The sequence below is a fragment of the Dama dama genome, chromosome 17, assembly GCF_033118175.1.
Source record: "Dama dama isolate Ldn47 chromosome 17, ASM3311817v1, whole genome shotgun sequence".
Taxonomy (NCBI): domain Eukaryota; kingdom Metazoa; phylum Chordata; class Mammalia; order Artiodactyla; family Cervidae; genus Dama; species Dama dama.
In genome coordinates, this window is record NC_083697.1 from 22,065,441 (window position 1) to 22,084,780 (window position 19,340).

General features: G+C 38.4%; 1 long non-coding RNA gene and 1 other non-coding gene across 2 annotated transcripts in view; both read left to right on the forward strand.

Moving 5' to 3' along the window:
* The window catches only part of LOC133071638 (uncharacterized), a 264,630-nt gene that overhangs the window by 194,701 nt on the left and 50,589 nt on the right, over positions 1 to 19,340 (forward strand). The gene's annotated exons all lie outside the window — the stretch shown is intronic.
* LOC133071999 (small nucleolar RNA SNORA70) lies at positions 17,806 to 17,940 on the forward strand. Its single transcript, XR_009696609.1, has one exon. It is a non-coding gene; the product is annotated as a small nucleolar RNA SNORA70 (small nucleolar RNA).

Sequence of the window (19,340 nt, forward strand, 5' to 3'; positions counted from 1 at the left end):
TGTCCATCACCAACTCCCGGAGATTACTCAAACTCATGTCCATCAAGTTGGTGTTGCCATCCAGCCATCTCATCTTCTGTCGTCCCCTTCTCCTCCTCCCCCCAATCCCTCCCAGCATCAGGGTCTTTTCCAATGAGTCAACTCTTCGCATGAGGTGGCCAAAGTATTGGAATTTCAGCTTCAGCATCAGTCCTTCCAATGAACACCCAGGACTGATCTCCTTTAGGAGGGACTGGTTGGATCTCCTTGCAGTCCAAGGGACTCTCAAAAGTCTTCTCCAACACCACAGTTCAAAAGCATCAATTCTTCAGCACTCAGCTTTCTTCATACTCCAACTCTCACATCCCTACATGACCACTGGAAAAACCATAGCCTTGACTAGATGGACCTTTGTTGGCAAAGTAATGTCTCTGCTTTTTAATATGCTATCTAGGTTGGTCATAACTTTCCTTCCAAGGAGTGAGCGTCTTTTAATTTCATGGCTACAATCACTATCTGCAGTGATTTTGGAGCCCAAAAAAACAAAGTCTGACACTGCTTCCACTGGTTCTCATCTATTTCCCATGAGGTGATGGGACCAGATGCCATGATCTTAGTTTTCTGAATGTTGAGGTTTAAGCCAACTTTTTCACTCTCCTCTTTCACTTTCATCAAGAGGCTTTTTAGTTCCTCTTCACTTTCTGCCGTAAGGGTGGTATCATCTGCATATCTGAGGTTATTGATATTTCTCGCGGCAATCTTGATTCCAGCTTGTGCTCCTAGCCCAGCGTTTCTCAAGACTTACTCTGCATATAAGTTAAATAAGCAGGGTGACAGTATATAGCCTTGACATACTCCTTTTCCTATTTGGAACCAGTCTGTTGTTCCATCTAATTCTAACTGTTGCTTCCTGACCTGCATATAGGTTTCTCAAGAGGTGAGTCAGGTGGTCTGGTATTCCCATCTCTTTCAGAATTTTCCACAGTTTATTGTGATCCACACAATCAAAGGCCTTGGCATAGTCAATAAAGCAGAAATAGATGTTTTTCTGGAACTCTCTTGCTTTTTCGATGATCCAGCAGATGTTGGCCTCCTAGTTTCTGTTTTCTCAGAGTCTTCCTACAGTTAACGGGTCCACATCCAGGACTTAGGTTTGTCATTTTGCTCCTCTGTTTAGTACTATGTTTAAATGCTATCTCAAGTAACAGAAAGTCCCTGGCTGGTTTGGTTTTACACTCACTCCTAGCTGCCAACGTCTGCTAAAGTCCTAGCATTTCTCACTATGTTAGACTACTGGCTCTTCTGTTCACTTCATTCAAGTCTCAGATCAAATGGCACCTCATCTGAGAGGTCTTCTCTGGCTGCCTTAATCTCACAAAATTTTTCACTTTAACTTATTTTAAAATCAGAAGTAAAAGAATATAAAATAATAAATCAAGCCTGGATTATATTTGTGTTTATACCAATAGAGTCCATTTTTCATATTTTTGGTGCAAGAAGAGGCTCATGAAAGCAAAAATGCTTAGGACCCATGAAGATCATCTGTAACCCAGGGGAGACTGATGATAACCAAAATTTAAAAGACAAAATATATAGTATATTTGAGAAAAATAAATCAAGGAATGGGAATTAAAATTGTTAGGGAAAGGGGAGTTGAAATTTTAGATAGGAGCCCCAGGAGCAGTTTCCTGAGTAGGTGACATTTGAGTAAACCTGAAAGAGGTAAGTGAGTATTAAGGTATTTGAAATATAGACAGGTGTACAGGTCCTGACACAAGAAGATGCTTGATGTCTGAATAACAGGAAGGAGGCTAGTATGACTTGAGAGCATGAACAAAGAGGAAAACAATGGGCAGAGACGAAGTAGATGAAGTAAAAGAGGTGACTGTGAAACAGAACAGAACACCACAGCCCTTCTCTATGTCCTCTGCCTGCCTTTCATCTGTGGAAAAACTTTAGCCAAAGAATAAGTTTATAACAGAGAATAAGAATAACAGAGAAGTGAAAAAATGCAGAAACAAAGGAAAATAGTCCAACAAGACTAAACAATAATAGTTTAGTCGTAAGCATAGGCAAGGACCTTTAGTTCTTTCTCAAGGCTACAGATAATATTCTGAGAGCTATCTTTATAGATGCTGAAACCCCCATCAAGTGGGAGAAGTTAATGCATGATGACCAGACTAGAGCTATGATATAAGCTGCCACCATTTCAGAATTGGCCTCAAGGAAATGGGGACAGACTGATCCTGGAACTAAAGACTGCTACTGCTACTGCTAAGTCACTTCAGTCGTGTCTGACTCTGTGTGACCCCATCCCTGGGATTCTCCAGGCAAGAACCGAAGACTAACTGTACTTAAAACAGTCCAGATGATGCAGGTCAGACCATCACATGAACAGTTTCCAGATGTTTGTCAGAGTTTACTGTGCTATTTCTGCACATAGCCCTTCTCCCTCAGTCTGTAAAACCTCTTACCTACTGACTGTCAGTGTGGGGGAATCAGCCTTTGGACAGAGATCTACCCTCTCCCCTGGTTGTTGGCATCCAAAATAAAGCAAACTTTCCTTTCCACCAGCCTTGCCTATTTTTTGGCTTTTGAGTGGTGAACAGCCAGACCCCACTTTTGTGAGGTTAGCTCACATGGGAGCATGTAAGGTTATAGTAAGAACTTTGACTTATATTTTGAGCTGATTATATTTTAAAGTGTTCTCTCTGCATGTTGTGTTGAGAATAGATTGAAGCAGACACAAGGAGAAAGTGGAAGACCAGTTAGGAGGCCTTGTAATAATCCAAGCCATCAATAACGGTGATGTGGGTCAGGGTATTTATATTGGGGGTAGTGAGAGGTGGATGGATTCTGTAAGGATTTTGAATGCAAGGATGACAGACACTATTGATGGATTGGACATAGGTTGTGAGGGGGGGGAAGGACTACTACAAGTGTTTTGGTCTGAGCAAAAGCATAGATGGCCTTACCATTGACTGAGATGGAGAGACTGAGGGAGAAGTAGGTTGGAGAAGAAAGCTCTCTATTGAAAATGCAGTTTCAAATGCTGCGAAGGCAATTGAAGAGATATCAGGTAGAAATATACTTTGGAGAGTCATCAGTTTATAGATGGTATTCAATGCCTCGGGACTGGGAGAGATCACTGAGGGAGAGAGTATGGAAAATGACAATGTTGTTTTACTTTTTGTAGCTTCAACATCTAACTCATCACTTGACTTTCAATAAATATTTTTTTAATTGAATGGAAATGTTTCTACTTGTCTCAAGTGAGAGCAAAAAGCCCCCTAGGGAAGTTTTCCAAACTAGTGTCTGAACGAGTGTTAAAGCATCCTTGCTCTTCACTCATAGCTCTCAGCAGTTTTCTTTGAACATTTATATTTACTTGCAATTCTATGTTTACTAAGATCGTTATTTAAGGTCTAGCTTTTTATTGACAAATAGTTCCAAGGGATTAGATCTGATAGATTGCCTGAAGAACTATGGATGGAGGTTTGTGACATTGTACTGGAGACAGTGATCAAAACCATCCCCAAGAAGAAGAAATGCAAAAAGGCAAAATGGTTGTCTGAGGAGGCCTTACAAATAGCTGAGAAAAGTAGAGAAGCTAAAGGCAAAGGAGAAAAGGAAAGATATTCTCATTTGAATGCAGAGTTCCAAAGCATTGCAAGGAGAGATAAGAAAGGCTTCCTCAGTGATCAGTGCAAAAACAACAGAATGGGAAAGACTAGAGATCTCCTCAAGAAAATTAGAGATACCAAGGGAACACGTCATAGAAAGATGGGCTCGATAAAGGACAGAAATGGTATGGACCTAACAGACGCAGAAGGTATTAAGAAGGGGTGGCAAAATTACACAGAAGAACTATACGAAAAAGATCTTTACGACCCAGATAATCACAATGGTGTGGTCACTCGCCTACAGCCAGACATCCTGGAATATGAAGTCAAGTGGGCCTTAGGAAGCATCACTATGCACAAAGCTATTGGAGGTGACAGAATTTCAGTTGAGCTATTTCAAATTCTAAAAGATGCTGCTATAAAGGTGTTGCACTCAATATGCCAGCAAATTTGGAAAACTCAGTAGTGGCCACAGGACTGGAAAAGGTCAGTTTTCATTCCAATCCCAAAGAAAGGCAATGCCAAAGAATGCTCAGACTACCACACAATCGCACTCATCTCACACATTAGCAAAGTCATGCTCAAAATTCTCCAAGCCAGGCTTCAATAGTATGTAAACCATGAACTTTCAGATATTCAAGCTGGATTTAGAAAAGGCAGAGGAACCAGAGATCAAATTGCCAACATCTGTTGGATCATCGAAAAAGCAAGAGAGTTCCAGAAAAACATCTACTTCTGTTTTACTGACTACACCAAAGCCTTTGACTGTGTGGATCACAACAAACTGTGGAAAATTCTTCAAGAGGTGGGAATACCAGACCACCTTACCTGCCTCCTGAGAAATCTATATGCAAGTCAAGAAGCAACAGTTAGAACTGGACATGGAACAAGACTGGTTCCAAATCGGGAAAGGAGTATGTGAAGCTGTATATTGTCACCCTGCTTATTTAACTTATGCAGAGTACATCATGAGAAATGTTGGGCTGGATGAAGCACAAGTTGGAATCAAGACTGCCAGTAGAAATATCAATAACCTCAGATACACAGATGACACCACCCTTATGGCAGAAAGTGAAGAACTAAAGAGCCTCTTGATGAAAATGAAAGAGGAGAGTGGCTCACAGTCTCGGGTTTTATGGTGATGGGTTAGTTTCTGGGTTGTCTTTAGCCAATGATTCTGACTCAAAGTCCTTCCTGGTGGTGCATGCCTTGTTCTGCCGAGATGGATGCCAGAGAGGATTCTGGGAGGTGGTCAGACATGTGATGTCTCCTTTTGACCTTTCCTGAACTCTTCCGGTTGGTGGTGGCTTGTTAGTTTCATGTTCCTTACCAGGACCTCCTGTCATAAAACAACTCATGCGAATGGTTACTATGGTGCCTGGCCAGGGTGCGCGGTTTCAGTCAGTGTGCTTCCCCTAATAGCCCTAATGGTAAAGAACCCATCTGCCAATTCAGAAGACATGAGATGCGGGTTTGATCCCTGGGTTGGGAAGATCCCCCAGAGGAGGCCATGGCAACCCACTCCAGTATTCTTGCCTGGAGAATTCGATAAACAGAGGAGCATGGCAGGCTACAGTCCATAGGGTCACAAAGAGACATGATGGAAGTGACCTGTATGCACACATACAGGTGAGTAGTATGTCACCCTTTTGCTATTTCATATTCAGACATTAGCGTTACCAATTATTGCAGGAAAAGTTACAAGTTAGAAAGGCATTTTGCAAAATACTGAAAGGTTGTTGTTGAGGCATGAAAAATGCCAGGATTCTTGGCCTCTGGAGGAGAAGAATTCAATCTGGGTCCAGTGATGAGGCTTGATTGCTCAGAACTTTTGTGTAATAAAGTTTTATTAAAATATAAAAGAGATAGAGAAAGCTTCTGACATAGACATCAGATGGGGGCAGAAACAGTGCCCCCCTGCTAGCCTTTAGCAGTATGTTATATACCTATCAACAAGCTGTTAATAGAGAAAGGAAACGTCTCAAAACTCAGAGTGGTGCCAGGCCCCTCACCCACAACATGCATTTTGAGATAACATTGGCCCCAGGTGAGTCATCCTGTGCCATAAAACAAATGACATGAATCTTGAAGAAAGGCAGGCTTCCAAGTAAATATATAGATTCATTAACATACATTAGGAAAACAATGTATGAGTAACACACTGGTTTGTTGAGCCCTTATTGGTTGGTTCTGAGTCTTAGTTGGAACCAACTTGAAGAAAGACAGAGTCTAGGGTAAATACATAGTTCACTAACATAGCTTAAGAAAAACATGTCCATAAGAAAACTGCATTGGTTAGCTCAAGGTTTGAGAAAAGTTCAGGTGGAGCCAAATGTCATGGCAACACAGAATTTTAAGAGAAACCTCCTTTTAATTTTGTATAGAGAAGGGAAAAAAAAATCTGACACTGAAAACATATGACACTTACAGCCTATTTCCTCCATTTGGAGACCCCCTAGCCTTCCCTACTCAATACCACAAAGGCATTATATGGTATTTTGCAAATATGTGCTTTGGAAGGGCAAATACCTAAGTGCCACTTTAGAGTGGTCCTCGTTGCCCTTCTCAACACAGTTGATCTTGACCTATTTCCTAATTTCTTGATGGAAAATGTATCCCCCACATTATTCATTACCAAAAGCAGTGCAGTTTACTTCATCTTAAAAAGCAACATGAGTTTCTTGGTTGCAGTAGTGAAATAGACATGACTCAAGTGAGATTTTAAGAGAATCATAATTTAATAAAGGAATAAATATATCAAAGGGTTTTTTCCCCCTAAACCCAGTGGGGTGTATGCTCCAGTTTCTTTGAAGCTTTTTTTTTTTTTTGGCCACGCTATGCACCTTGAGGTATCTTAGTTCCTGACCAGGGATTGAACCCGGGCCACAGCAGTGGAAGTGCCAAGTCCTATCCACTGGACCTCCACGGAATTCCCTCATTAAGACTTTTTAGAAATGAGACAAGGAGAATTTTCTGTTTCATTTTCCAAAATGCAGGAGAATTGAGAAATCAATGTATAAACATGCAGAAGAAAATCTTCCTCTGTATTTCATCTCTTCTCTTGGACTAATGTCCCTAACCACCATTCCTTTACCCAGGCATTTAATCTTTTTCTCACCCTACAAGTCTAATCAGCCACTAAATTCTGGACATTCTGCCTGTGCAGTATTATTGTCTTCTGAGCCACAGGAGACACAAGTTTGACCCCTGGGTTGGGAAGATCGCTTGGAGAAGGGCATGGCAACCCACTCCAGTCTTCTTGCCTGGAGAATCCCAAGGACAGAGGAGCGTGGTGGGCTACAATCCATCGTGTCGCAGAGTCAGACACAACTAAAGCAACTCAGCACACCAGTTCAAATTATGGCTTTCCTTATCTGGCCCCAGTTATAACTGCCTTCAAGATCATTTCCTCTGTTCCCTGTTCTGAGGCATGCCCTGACGATGCAAACTGATTACAGATTCTAAACTCAAACCTTCAGAAGCTCCTCCTTGCCACATTGATGGCTAGTAGTCATCTCAAATTCAGTATGTCCAGAAGTGTGGCCTTAATCTCCTCCAAACTCTCATTTCCCATACTCTTTCCATCTCAGTCAGTGGCGGATATTACAAAATCAGCATGATTTACTGGCAGCTCCTGATTTATGTTGCAAAACTCACTCTTCCTATAGTGAGAATGCCCTGTCATTCCAGTTAATCAGGGCAAAAACCTTTAAATCTTTTCTTCTTTTTTTTTTTAATACCTCTTATTCCCATACTTAAGAGATGTGTGTTCCCATACTTTAGAGACAGGGGTTCCAGCCCTGGGTTAGGAAGAACCCCTGGAGGAGGGCACGGCAATCCAGTCCAGTATTCTTGCATGGAGAATCCCATGGACAGAGGAGCCTGGCATAGGCCATAGGGTCGCAAAGAGTCGAACATAACTGAAGCGACTTAGCATGCATGCATTCCCATACTTAGCATCCAGTCCTTCAGGAAAAAAAAAAAAATCTGTCAGCTGTAGTATCAAAATATGTATCCAGAATCCAGCTACTTCTCAGTGCCTCCACTGATACTGGCCTGAGCCACTCTAACTTTTGCTTCCATTGTTGCAGTAGTCCCTATCTTGTCTCCCATGTGAAAGTCTGCTATTCTCATCAAATGACAGAATGATCCTTTAAAAAAAACTTAGATAAATCAGTTTTGTTACTCCTTTGTTCAAAAGCTGGGAATAGCACTAATTCCTCTGATATCCTATAGTGGTCTGCATGGTCCCACGTGATCTGCCCTCCACCTCACCTTCCTGACCTCATCACCTACCACCCTCCTCTTGCTCAGACCTGCAGTGTACCAGCCTCCTTGCTGAGTTCTCCAAACAAGCCAGACAAGCTCGCACCTGAAGGCCTTTGGATAGTCTGTTCTCTCTGCATCGACTAATCTTTACCCAGATATTTACCAGGCTGTTTTGCTTACATCTTTCATATTTTTGTTTTAAATTTCCCTTCTTAATAGCAAAATCAAACCCTCTCTATAGAATCAAACCCTCTCTACTGCCCAGTATTCTTGAACCTCCTCACCATATTCTAACTTTCTTTTTTTCATGGTGGCACTCACCACCTTCTAACATACTATACAATTTTCTTATTTCTTATTTATATTGTCTTTCTACCTCTGCTACAACAGAAGCTGCACTGATACAGGAATCTTTGTTGATTTTGTTTATGGATGTATGCTAAGTACTTATTACTTTGCTGAACATATTGTGTGTACTAAATGTTTTTAAAGAACTTAATTAGTTAAATACCAACTAATTAAGAATGGATATTCTGAGCGTGGTGAGAAACATCCACAAAACAAGTTCTAATCTATTTTCCTGTCTTTATTATCTACGTCACTAACTTTCTACTCTTTAGTTGAATAGAATACCCATGTTTAAGTAGTTTTCATGAGAATAAAATAATGGAGAAAGATGTACTTCTGTAAAAAGCATTTTTAATTCTAGGTCATTTGTCCAAATTACTATGCTAAAAAAAGAGGACTGCTTCAGGTGTCTTTCACAGTCCTTGCCAATGTAGTTAATTTCATTTTCTTAGTGAAGATAGAATAGCATCACCAGTGTCAGCATGTTGATTTTGATGAAATGATTTATTTTCGCCTTTCTATAAGTGTTTTATTCTCTAATACATTTTAATAATTGCCTTTTGGAACTTTGTTCAGTTCTGTCTTTCATGCTATCACACAATAATTTTTATGTGGCCATATAATTTTTTTCTTTTTTAATTATTTTTTATTTTTTCTTGTTTTTTATAAATGTTTATTTTGTAATTATCACCAAAAACATTTGTCTAACTGATATTGTGAAACTAAAACATATTAATAGTATTGAATAAGGAAATGATTCATTCAGGGAAATATAGAAAGTTTCGAGTTGTATATTTGTGCAAACAAGGAATGCATTACTTTATATCTCTATTCCTACAGCTTTAATTTCTATTTGTGGATGAAAGTGATTTTTTTTTTTTTTAGGAAAAGGAAAGTTTCTTGCAAATGAAGATTTCTTGCTTCCCTCTGTGCTCCATCATGCTTGGTTTAGCTCCCTATTACTACTCCTTCCCTCATTAGTTTGACTTTTCTTCTCATATGACTATTTCCTCCACTCAACTGACAGCAACATGAAAACACAAACATGTCCTTTGCCATTATGAATCCTTAATACTTGAGTTAGTTCTTGGCACATAGTAGGTAGATAAATATTTATTGATTAAATGAATGAATGATGCAGTGAAAGAAGATGACATATTACTATACCAATCTCTGGATAAAGTCACCTAAAATAAGTTTTCAAATAAAGATTTAGAGTAGTTTTATTACTTTATAATACTGAGTTCAAAATTAAATTAACATATAAGCAAAGAATTGCAAAACAAAAATATTCTCCAATGTCTTTTTGCCATAACTAGGCTAGATGTTTAACTATATATTTTTAATTAAGTTGATAAAACATGTTTATATAAGAGACACCATTTTTTTTCCATTAGATTTTAAGGGATTTGATGGTTGTGGATTTTCTTTGCATGATTTCAGATATTCTCCCACATCAAATCCAAATGAAAATTTCAGTGAACAAATAAATCATCACTTCTTTTTTATGTTATTTTTTTAATCATCATCTTTTACTGTTGTAAATTATAATCCTTTCTAGCCTTGCAAAAATGACAGGTGTTGAATGATTTTGATCAAAACTGAAAGTGTTAATCAAGGTAGCTACAAATCGCCTCCTACAGATGGGAATGTTTAACTTATGAACACACAATATGAACATGAGCATATATCCTTTCTCTTATTCAACACAACAGTTATTCATACGATTCCTTGCATATTTTTCAAAATGCTAGTCTGCAAGTTAATCTTCCAGGAATAGAATTTCTGAAATTAAATAGAAAGAACCTTAAAATTCTGAGTGTAGTAATAAGCTATTCAGAGTGATAATATCACCAACATGAATAAAATGTGATTTTAAAAGAAACCTTTTTTCTCCCTAGTTGAGTTCTAAAATTTTTTATACACCTGCTCATCTCTAGAATAGCATGTCTATAACCCTACTATTAGAAGAAAAGACTAACTATAACATGACACAGAATAACGTAAAAAACCAAAAAGACACTTCTTTCATAAGCACTTTTCTCTCATCTACATGTCTGTGAACTCAGTTATAAGGTCATGAGACTTCTACATCTATTATTATTACTTATATGTTCATTTTATTTCCACCATACTTTCCCTGATTTCTACTCACACTGCTTTTTCTGTGCTTTTTTTCTTTTTTTTCCTTCTTCTTGTCTTGTGTAGCAGTCTAAATCCTGATACTTCTTCATCTTTTCTTGTGGAATACTCTATAGCCATGTTATCTAACAAATGTAATGTGAGCCACATATGTAAATCTAAAGTTAAAATAGTTAAAATTAATTAGTGCATGTGTATATGTTATTTAACATTTGTATCCATATAATCAATAGCCATTTTATTTTGCTTTGTTGTATTAAGACCTGAAACTGATGTGTATTTTACACTTATATGACATCTCAATCTGAGCCAGCCACATTTCAATGTTTAAAAGCTCCATGTAAGCTAGTAGCTGCCATACTGGACAATATAAGTCTAAAATTTATTCCCTCTTGGACTTCCCTTGTGGTTCAGAGGCTAAGACTCCAAGCTCCCAATGCAGGGGGCCCAGGTTCAACCCCGGGCCAGGGAACTAGACCTCACATGCTGCAACTAAATATCCCTTGTACTGCTGAGACTGAAGAGTCCTCATGCCACAACTAAGATCCAGAGCAGCCAAATAAATAAATAATAAAATTTACTCTCCTTTGTCAGCCTTAGGAAAACCAATTGGAAATGATCCAAAAAAAAAAGAACAATAATAATCGTCAGTAAACATTATAATTTTCCTAAGCCTGGATTATCTATTCAAGAGTTATTCCACAGGCCAAGATCAAGGTCTTCACAACATGCCATAATTGTACATTAAATTAACAAAATTGTTATGTTCTTCTAAAATGAGGCATTCTAAATCACTACAAAGAGTAGTAGTGATTTAGTAATGAATTCACTAGAAGAAAAATCTAAGAATTTTTCCCCCTGTTTTTAAAGTTAGCAATCCAAAATCTTTCAATTCAGTATAAATAAATGTATGGCACTGGCATAAATTTAAGAGAACATGATATCATTTAATAATTTTAACATCATCAGTTTTCCAGTGAACATGAAAAATCCCCCCAGTGAAAGAATTATTCTTCATTCCATGAAGTCAAAGTGAATAAAGGACACAGACTGTCTAATGCTCTGGACAGCCTCTACCTATTGCCAAACCATTGCATGTGCATGGCATGCAGACTTCTCTAAAACACTCAACTCTTGGCTGAGATTATAGTTCTACTGCCAAAGTTAATTGGACTAACTTCAGTGCAAATATTGGACCTATCTTATCCCCTCATTTTGGCTAGCTTCACAAAGAGAAAAAATAAGCTATCGAAATAACTCAGTTCAGTGTTGACAGAACCTATTTCGAACTGTCAGCACAATTGTTCAAAATGTTCCCCACATAAGTCAGTTTGAATGAACCTGTTTAAAATGACCAAAACTGTGCCTGAATTGCCAGCAACTTGACTAGAAACACAGAAGGGTTTTTCTCCTTCCTTTTAGAAGCTATACTTCCAGTGGAGAAAAATTATTCGCACCATTTCTTATTAGGTAAGATAGATTTAATTTAAATACAAATAATTTAAAACTTTAATTCTCTCACAATTCATTTTGATATCTGTCTTTTCTTTCTCATTTTTTGGCTTTTGTATGACATGCATACATATATATATACACACATATATATGTCTCGTGTGTACAGCATTAAAATTCAACATCTGTATATATTACAAAATGATTACTGCCGCTAGTCTAGTTATCATCCTCCACAATACAATTGACCTTCTTCATTCATTTCACCTACACACCCTCAACTGCCTCTTCCCTCTGGTAACCATTAGTATGTTCTCTGTATTTATCAGTTTGTTTTTGTTTTATTTTGCTTGTTCCCTTGTTTTATTTTGTTTTTTTAGAATCCATATATGAGTGAAATCATATAGTATTTGTCTTTTGCCACCAGAATTATTTCACTTAGAGTGAGATCTTTAAAGTCTAGCCAGGTTATCATAAATGGCAATATTTCATTTTTTATGGCTGAATAATGTTCTATTGTATGTGTATGTGTATATAAATACTACATCTTCTTTATCTGTTCATCCATCAGTGGGCACTTAGGTTGTTATCATATTTTGGCTATTGTAAATAATGCTTCAGTGAACATAAAAGGGCATATTTCTTTTTTAATTAGGATTTTCATGTTCTTCAGTTAAATACCAAGAAGTAGAATAACTTGGTCATATGATAGTTCTATTTTCAATTTTATGATGCATCTCCATACTGTTTTCTACAGTGGTTGCACCAATTTATATTCCCACTGACAGTGTACAATCGCTCACCTTTCTCTGCATACTCTCTGACATTTATTGTTTCTTGTCCTTTCCATTATAGCCATTCTAATGGGCATGAGGTATTACCTCGCTGCATTTCCATAATAATTAGACATGTTGAGCATCCTTTCATGTGTCTTTTGGCCATCTGTATATCTTCTTTGGAACAGAAGAAATGTCTATTATCCACATTTCTATTTGGAATAGAAAACGCGTATTCATAATCTCTTTCCACTTTTTAATTCAAAATGTTTGCTTTTTGTTGAGTTGTATGAGTATATATTTTTAATATTAACCTCTTATCAGATACATAATTTTCAAATATCTTCTACCATTGAGTAGGCTACTTTTCCATTTTGATGATCGTTTCTTTCACTTTGCAGAAACTTTTTAGGTTGATGCAGTCCCATTTATTCTTTTTTTTTTTTCTTCTTGCCTTTGGAGACAGATAAAAACAAACAAACAAACATCATCAGTAAGCCAAATCTCAGTGAAGTTGCTACCTTTATTTTTTCTTCAAGGAATGAAATAATCTCAAGTCTTACATTTCATTGTTTTGCCTTCCAGATCACTGATTTGTTCTTCCTCATCTATTCTGATACTGAACTCCTATAATATATTTTTCAGCTCAATTTTAAATTGTTTGTTACTTTCTTATTTTTTTCTATCTCTTTGCTGAAGTTATCATTCTGTTCATCCATTCTTTTCCCAAGTTTTGTAAGCATCTTTATGAGCAATACTTTGAACACTGTATCATGTACATTGCTTATCTCCATTTCATTTACCTCTTTTGCTGAGGTTTTTGTCTTATTCTTTTGGTTGGAATGTATCCCTCTGTCTCCTCTGTTTGCCTAATTCTCTGTTTGTTTGCATGTATTAGGTATGTCAGCTGTGTCTCCCAGTTTTGAAGGACTGTCCTTATTTAAAGGATGTCCTGGGGGGCTCAGAAGTGCCACCAGAGCCAGCAGACCAAAGGGTATCCCCTGTGGTCTGTGTGTGCCCTTCTGGAGTGGTTGGGCTGTAGCTACTGCAGGGTGCTGGTGGGTGGGGATGGCCTCCAGATGGTTGTAAGACCCAGTGGTAGCTGCCTCAGTGCACCAGTGGCTACTAGGCAGCTGTAAGGTCCAGCTAAGGTGCAGTGTGGGTGGGCCTTTCTGTGGAATGTGACCATAGGTGGTAACAGGTTAGATAAAGAATTCCAAAATGGCACCTGCACTTCCTACTCAATATTTTTTTCTTCCATCTTTCCTTCACAGAGGTCATACTTGAACTAGAGTTCTCCCCTGAACTAAAGCCTCCTTCAGCTTCCTCCTCGTTTTCCCTCACAGGCATTTTCCCCAGTAAATAACTTGCATATTTAGTTCCCTTCTGGTGTCTTCTTCTCAGAGGAACCAAACTAATACATCATTCTTGTTTCTAGTCTTAAGAATATATCCCTTCCTCCTCCTGCTTAAGGATAGCTCATTCAACAGTACTTTTGACCACAACCCCTCCTGTCATCTCCAGTACTTTATTACCTACCTCATTCTTATTTACAATACTTCCATTTTTCTACTTGGTATTTACATTCTTTCCCAACTAAACAACACTGCCAAGACATATACCCAGGGAACTGGACTCATTCAGTCTGGATTTGGTTATGAAAGTAGAGCAACTTTAAAATTCCAGAAATAAAGCGTTTATTGTAAGAATAAGGATTTATCCGAAGGATAGAAGAACTGAGGGAGCAAAGGGAATTCACCACCAAAGTTCAGAAAAAGTGAAATAGACACTGATGACCACAATCTGAAGCACCGAAGCAACAAGTTACCTATCTAAAGTTCATGTGAAACTTGGAATTTTCAAGTTTCTCTGAAAAGTTTTCAACTAATTTACTCCAAAGCAATGAAGCAGATAGTTCTCAAACAAACATAAAAAAGACTGTAGATCTCATTCAAGTATAGCATTAGCAAAATCTATGATCGTATAACCAGAATCATATCATAATCAGAGTTATCAGAGTTTACAGTGACCTAGAAAACTTGTGATTGTGAGAACTCTGGAAACCTGGGTCATTTCAATACCTCTCTCTACCTCTCTCTGCTCTCAGTTCATTGGCCCTCATGACCAGGACTCAGTTTCACTAAAACCTCCAAAAATGAAAGAAGAAAACCCCACAAAACTATATTTCTCTTACCTAATTCAGAAAAATATGAGGAGAATGCTACCTTTCTTAGTACTATTTTATCAGGTCCTCAGAAAATTCTGAAAAGAATTCCTATTTATCATCACATATCTATAGCAATTAGAAAGGAAACATTAGGTTTGTTATATCTTTGTTTTAAGACACATGGTTAAATTGCAGGACCATGAGGTATTCGTTCTGAGTCTTTGTAAGCACACAGGAGATCAGATTCTCTGACAAGTGTCTAACCATCCTGCTTATGCTGAAATATTTTTTTCATGTATGCTAACTATTCATTGAGTAGTTGCTTCATTTGTTGTTTTGTTGTTCAATCCCTAAGTCATGTCCAACTCTTTGCAAACCTATGGACTGCAGCACACCATGTTCCTCTGTCCACTATCTTCCAGAATTTGCTCAAATTCAAGTCCATTGAGTCAGTTATGCTTTTTAACCATCTCATCCTTTGATACCCCCTTCTCCTCCTGCCTTCAATCTTTCCCAGCATCTGGGTCTTTTCAAATGAGTCAGCTCTTCACATCAGGTGGCCAAAGTATTAGAGTTTCATCTTCAGCATCAGTCCTTCCAATGAATATTCAGGACTGATTTCCTTTAGGATGGACTGGTTGGATTTCCTTTCAGTCCAAGGGACTCTCAAGAGTCTTCTCCAACACCACAGTTCAAAAGCATCAGTTCTTTGATGCTCAGCTTTCTTCATAGTCCAACTCTCATATCCTTACCTGACTACTGGAAAACCATAGCTTTGACTATATGTACCTTTGTTGGCAAAATGATGTCTCTGCTTTTTTAATATTCTGTCTAGGTTGGTCATAGCTTTCCTTCCAAGGAGCAAGTGTCTTTTAATTTCATGGCTTCAGTCACAACAGTCTACAGTGATTTTGGAGCCCAGGAAAATAAAATCTGTCACTGCTTCCACTTTTCCCCCTTCTATTTGCCATGAAGTGATAGGACTGGGTGCCACGATCTTAGTTTTTTTAATATTGAGTTTCAAGCCAGCTTTTTCACTCTCCTCTTTCACTCTCATTAAGAGGCTCTTTTAGTTCCTCTTTGCTTTCTTCCATTAGAGTGGTATCATCTGCATATCTGAGGTTGTTGTTATTTCTCTTGGCAATCTTGATTCCAGCATGTGAGTCATCCAGTCTGGCATTTTGCATGATGTACCTGCATTGAAGTTAAATAAGGAGGGTGACAATACACAGCTTTGTCACACTCCTTTCCCAATTTTGAACCAGTCAGTTGCTCAATGTCCAGTTCTAACTGTTGCTTCTTGACCCACATACAGGTTTCTCTTGCTTCATATTCACTTCTAAATAACTACCCAGAAATTTAGAAATATATGTTCAATTTTCTCTCACCTATGTACAAAACATATATCCAGAAAGCTACTCAGAACTGTTAAAAATCCAAAGGTGGGGTATCATGTCTGTCATGCTGGCTGTGGACATCTCAAGAACCAATTGTATTGACAGCCACAGGAGCTGAGGAGAATGCATTTCATACATACACTAGGGCTATATAACATCAGTTCAAGGACTGCAGCGTAAAATATATTACAAGTTAGCAGAAACTCAAATGTTTAAGAAAGGGAGCAGTCATCCAAGGAGCATGCATCTAGAAACATAACTGAACCAAAATTTCCTAGTTCATAGGATTCCTTTTTGGATGCAAAGTATGTATTTGCAGAAGCTGGAAAAATTTGGAAGAATGTTTTTCAGAATCATAAACCTGGCTTGTTCACGTATTCACCAAAAGACCTGGGGAAAAAATAACTTTTGTAGCATTTCAAATTCATCATTTGACTTTTAAAAATAGCTATCTTAATTATCTCCAAGGGCTATTATGGAAATCAAAGGCAACCTTGTATGTAAATTAAATACACTCGCACAGATTAAAATAAAGGTAAAATAATTGTTGCTTCCTAAAGACTATCTTGATTCAGTTCAGTTCAGTCGCTCAGTCATGTGCAACTCGTTGCGACCCCATGAATCACAGCACGCCAGGCCTCCCTGTCTTGATTAGACCCTGAGAAAATCAGGTCTATTCTGTATCGTAGCACCATGTAGTGATTAAGGTTGTCATATAATAATGTGTCCATTCTCTTTTTATTAATATATGTTCTTCCTGTTCTTCAAAACTCAAGTTCAAATTTTCTACAAGAAGTTTAAGAGGGTGTACAGTTCAGTTCAGTTGCTTGGTCGTGTCTCTTTGTGACCCCATGGACTACAGCATACTAGGCCTCCCTGTCCATCACCAACTCCCAGAGTTTACTCAGACTCACGTCCATTGAGTTGGTGATGTCATCCGACCATCTCATACTCTGTCATCCCATTCTCCTCCCGCCTTCAATCTTTCCCAGCAACAGGGTCTTTTCAAATGAGTCAGCTCTTTGCATCAGGTGACCAAAGTATTGGAGTTTCAGTTTCAGCATCAGTCCTTCCAATGAATATTCAGGACTGATTTCCTTTAGGATGGACTGGTTGGATCTCCTTGCAGTCCAAGGGACTCTCAAGAGTCTTCTCCATCAGCACAGTTCAGAGGCATCAATTCTTCGGTGCTCAGCTTTCTTTATAGTCCAACTCTTATATCCTTACCTGACTACTGGAAAACCATAGCTTTGACTATATGTACCTTTGTTGGCAAAATGATGTCTCTGCTTTTTAATATGCTATCTAGGTTGGTCATAGCTTTTCTTCCAAGAAGTGAGTGTCTTTTAATTTCATGGCTGCAGTCACCATCTGCAGTGATTTTGAAGACCAAAAAAATGAAGTCTGTCACTGTTTCCACTGTTTCCCCATCTATTTGCCATGAAGTGATGGGACCAGCTGCCATGATCTTAGTTTTCTGAATGTTGAGTGTTAAACCAACTTTTTCACTCTCCTCTTTCATTTTCATCAACAGACTCTTTAGTTCTTTGCTTTCTGCCATAAGTGTGGTGTCAGAAATATTCAAAGATTAAATGTCATTATATCTGCAACTTATTTTGAAATGTGGCAAAATGTTAAAAGTGAGAATCTATTTGCATTTAATAAAGCAGACTATGCTCTTTTCCCCATGGGCGCCCAGTGTGCAATGACTGCAAAGAGCAGCCTTCTTGGTAGTGTATGCAGCCTGTTGCCTGTACAGTTTGCCCTAAGGGACCTTGGAGACAACTCTTTCCAGTGGACAGTCATGACTTGCATGCTGTCCCCAGTCTAGGCTCCAGATAGGTATGTGTGGTACCTTTGGAAAGCCCCAGGACACAGTGGCCAGGGTCCACATTGGCAAAGTCATACTGTCCATCTTCACCAAGCTGCAGAACAAGGAGCCTGTGGTTGAGGCCAGACCTTCCACAGGGCCAAGTTCAAGTTCCTTGGCTGCCAGAAGGTCCATATCTCCAAGAAGTGGGGATTTACTAAATCAAATGTGGATGAATTTGAAAACATGGTGGCAGTGCTCGCTTCGGCCGCACATATACGAAAATTGAAAACATGGTGGCAGAAAAGCAGCTCATCCTGGATGGCTGTGGGGTCAAATATATCCCTAATCGTGACCCTCTGGACAGATGGCAGGCCCTGCATTCATGAGAACCTTGGGTCTCTCCTCTCCTTACCCATGCCCATCAATAAACCCTACTTTCCTATCCAAAAAAAGGTGGGAATCTAAGAGAAGAATGTTCATCAAACTGTTTAACTTGTCTCCAAGTTAAAACATTTTCAGAATAAAAAGTTGATGGAGGAAGCAGAATACATTCCTCACTTCAGTCCTTCATACAAGCTGTTCTTTCTCCTAGAACAGCTTTTCCCTTCACCTCTGTGTCTAGAATTTATTACAGTGGTGAAGTTTAGAGACCTTGATCCTGATTCTGCCACATTCAAGGGGTTATGGGGCTCGGAAATGTTATTTCACCCTTTGGAGCCTCAGCTTTCTTACTTGTAAAGCAAGGATTTTAATAGTATTGGGTCTGAAGGCATATAGTTGATAGAACCTAACTCATGAGTTTATTTACTTTAAACCTATGCAAAGTAGCTTCAGCAACTTTTTGAGCTTCAACTTTCTGACCTATAGATGAGAAGCAATGACACCTTATAGAATTGTGAAAATGATAGATATGATCACTGTGAAAATATTTTGTGAAACACAATGTTCTGTTATGATTATTGTTATTAATTTTTAATTTTAAGTGCCTAATATATCATACAAGCCACATATGTTGGGCTTAGAAATAATTATGGATAGGTTTTTTTTCTTTAAGCTTTCAGTAAAAAGCTTTTTCTACAATAACCTGTTAGATTAGACTCTGTTCCCCTCAGCAGGTAATGTACCATGTTATGGTGTGAATTTGTTGTCCAGGCACTGATGTCCCTAGATGTTAACAGCACCTGTTGGGAGGAAATCCAGTACTGGTCAGTTTAGGGACCCTACCCCTCCTTTAAAATTGTACAAGACCCCTAATATTTCTATAATTTGGTAAAAGTGAGGAAGATCTGATGTTCATTCCATTTTGTCACTGCTGAGATGCTTATTGTCCAAGTCTACACGGTTCAGATGAAGATCAGTGAATCAGTGAGCAGT